This window comes from Athene cunicularia (genome assembly GCF_003259725.1).
Source record: "Athene cunicularia isolate RWA chromosome 1 unlocalized genomic scaffold, athCun1 chr1_part1, whole genome shotgun sequence".
Lineage (NCBI taxonomy): Eukaryota > Metazoa > Chordata > Aves > Strigiformes > Strigidae > Athene > Athene cunicularia.
Window position 1 is genome coordinate 31,739,560 of NW_020799091.1, and position 3,422 is coordinate 31,742,981.

At 36.6% G+C, this 3,422-nt stretch overlaps 1 protein-coding gene across 6 annotated transcripts in view; it reads right to left on the bottom strand.

Annotated features, from left to right (window-relative positions):
- Positions 1-3,422, bottom strand: part of AKAP11 (A-kinase anchoring protein 11) — a 38,411-nt gene that overhangs the window by 34,708 nt on the left and 281 nt on the right. The window lies entirely within an intron of this gene.

Here is a 3,422-nt window from a genome sequence, read left to right on the forward strand (position 1 = left end):
CGAAAAAATGGCATCAAGTACTACTACATGAGAAGCCAAATTATTATAGCACGGTCAGTGTCACCATGCTCATGTCAATACAAAATTAGGAAAGTATTTCTAGAATGGAGAAAAGCAAAATGGAAACTTTGCTTCAGGAAATTACCCTGAAACACCAAAATACATTTCAGAATGTTAACAAACAAGGATCAGACTAATGCTCTGGTGGCCAAGGCCAAGTGACATTAAAGCAGTCAAAACAGTCATTTTTATGGAAAAGTAATAGCTGAACTATTTTAAAATGCCTTTGAGGCAGTTACTAGCTCATTTGAAATAAATTAATGAAGTGTTCATCTGATTTCCACTTTCATCTACAACTTTGTTACCACGTTTTGTTGCAATTTACCTTCAACACTTCAGTTATATATTTTTGTACTTTCCAAAGTATGCTGACAGCATCTTTCCCTTTGATTCTCTGGATCTTCCAAATTCACAGGTGGCTGCAATGCCAATATTACTCAAAGACTCTTCCCCACTAATTCCTCCATTTATCTCATACAAAGGCCATTTGTGAAGTCAAGCAAGCATGTTGAAATGTCTCATTTTCAGCTTCTACAATAATTTACTAAGTCACAGCACTCAAAATAGTAATTAAAAAAGCCATACAATGTGACTTGCTAATATGCTGCAGACCAACAGTGATTCAGTTTGAGAAGGGCTCATTATTATTCTCTAGTAGTTAGGTTTTCTGAGGCTACAAACTATTACATATACCTTATTTATAAGCAAGTATTTTTCTCTATCCCTGAAAGTCAGGATGGGTAACTAGAAGAGGAGTATGGCATTAGAACTACTGAAGTGAAGTAAAGATTTTGGAGAAAACTAAGTTGAAGTGGGAAAAGAAGAAAGATGCAAGAACTGGAAAAATCTCCCTCGGGTATAGAAGAATCAGCATTAAGACTACATGTAGATCTGGTAGTACACTCATGGTGGCACTGCATAACTGAAGAGAAAATATCCATATTTAAAAAGGAAGAGGAAGGAAGTAATGCATGTTTTTATGATCATATTAGTGAACATAAAAAAGTTCAGAACATGCAAAGAATAGAGATATGGAAATTAACTGGCACAATACATACATAGAGAAAAGATCTCATCTGGACTTCCATTGATTATTTACACTGAAACACATGAAGAGTTAACAAAACCTGAAAAAGACAAGAGTTTACTAAAAGAGCTGTTTCTGGAAATGAAGAATTTGTCCAAATGGAGGTATCAAAAGGGTTTTTTTGAGGATATAGTACATGTAGGTCAGTAACCCAGTAACTCACTTCCTCAAGACTTATCTTGAGACTCAAGTCAAGCACTATCATCATTAATAAATTTAATGGGGAAAAAAAAAAGTAAATATGGAGATGAAATCTGGATGATAATTCAAAATAAGCAGATGTCATCAGCTAAGAGGAAGAACAGCAAATGATACAGGAAGAACTTGTTCAATGTGAGAGTATTTTAAAACACAGCCATAGGAAGTACAAAGTTATATCCTTAAAAAAAATAAAAGCAAGCTTTAAAATAGAATTGTGAATTCACCAGCTCAAAAATAAAAGACCTGAGCTGACTTGTTGATCACAGTATAGCAATGAATGGTCAATATGATACAACACTGAAAACAGCAAACATGATCCTAGTATGCATCCTTTAGTGAAGGAACTGAAATCAGAATCACCGAGAAGGACATCCTGCATAACTGTACATACAGTATCATCCACATGTAAAAAGATTAAATCACAACAAGCACAGAAAGTAGGACTACGAAGGATAATCTCTGGAATGCAGAGGCTTTCATACAAAAGCAGACTAAAACCTTAGTTTACACAGTTTCCAAAAACCAAGGCTAACAGAGGACAGATCAACTGTAAAAACATCACGAGGGTGAACATCAGCAAGAGAAAAAAAAATATTTAAGCTGAAGAATAATGACAACTATGAACAAAAAGGTATAAATTTGCTGTGAATAGCTTCAGCCTGGAACTCCTAAGATTCTTAGCTACTACAGCAGTGTGGTTTGAAGATCTAAACAGCAGTAGGGTTTTGGGTTTTTTTATGTCCCCTCATTAATTGTGAGACTATACTGAATAACTTTCATATTTTTATCAAAACTGTGTCTGTGACAGCAAATGACTGGATTTAATTTCAGGGAAATCCTCCTATCCAACAGACAATGAAAGCAAGTTCTCTCACAACCCCAGTTTAGGAGACACACAACTACATTAAAAACTGAAACCCAGCAAGTTCCCAAGACTACCAGCTCAATTTAGGTAAGGACAAGAGGTCATCTTCAACAAAAGGATGTCATTTGTTTTTATAAATAGTACAACTACTTCCAATATACATCAACACATGGACCAAAAAAAAAAAAACCTAACACCCAACCACAAACAGTCTATAAAGCTCTGTTTGCTAGGCCTTTGTACACCTTCCTCACAGAAATTCGAAATCCACATGTCTCTCAAGAAATCCAATTTCAGTTGCAAGACTTACCAAGTCATGCTAGGGGAAAAACACAAATATCCTCAAATCTATGCAGGGGAAAATGGACCTGAACAATGAAAATCCTTGTCATGCCTCTAGTTCAAATGAGCAATTCAAAGTTTGCATTGCCTCCTTTGTGGACAGCAAATCAAGAAGTCATTATCTATGGATCCTTCACAGTACACCAGAAGAAATTCTGTACTAATTGGTCTAATTAACTATTTTATACAACGGCTCTCTAACATTTAAGACAATCCACAAACCTCTAAGATGCCACCATCCGCACAGAAATCAAGTCCTGGAGAGTCATGTTTACTTTCCTCTTAAGTACCAAAGCAGCTCTTTCTGATTTCACGTGCTGCAAGATTTAAATGAACTGAATATTTAAAGTCATTTTGTAAAAATGGAAATTTAGCCTTTAAATCTGCATACCACAACCATGCACTGACTTTTAAAGAGCTACTACGGCAACAATGCCTGTTAAGTATTACAAACTATTACAAAGAGGACGTGAATCAGGCTGCAAGCTGTGAATCAACAGAAGATGAAACACAGTGCAATTCTGACCACCCTACTGCCTGTCCCTGTGAGAAAGAAAGTTTCACATTACAATCTAAGTAGCCACCCCTCAGGGAAACATCAAGAGGAAGTAGCCACAGATCAAAACATTGGAGTCTGGCTGTATGAAAATGCAGAATTGTGCAAGACACCTGAGAAAGGTCAAATTCATGTGCCCAGAACCACACAGTCCAGTATGCTCAATGGCAATGCAGCAGTTCACAGAGCTAATATTTTAGGCAACCATTAGAATCAGTGAGGAATCACCAGTCACTCTCGTTATTAGAAATATGTTTCAGGAACCCAAAGGTCTAAAAACTTGGGGGGGGGGCGGCCAGCGCCCGCAGCAT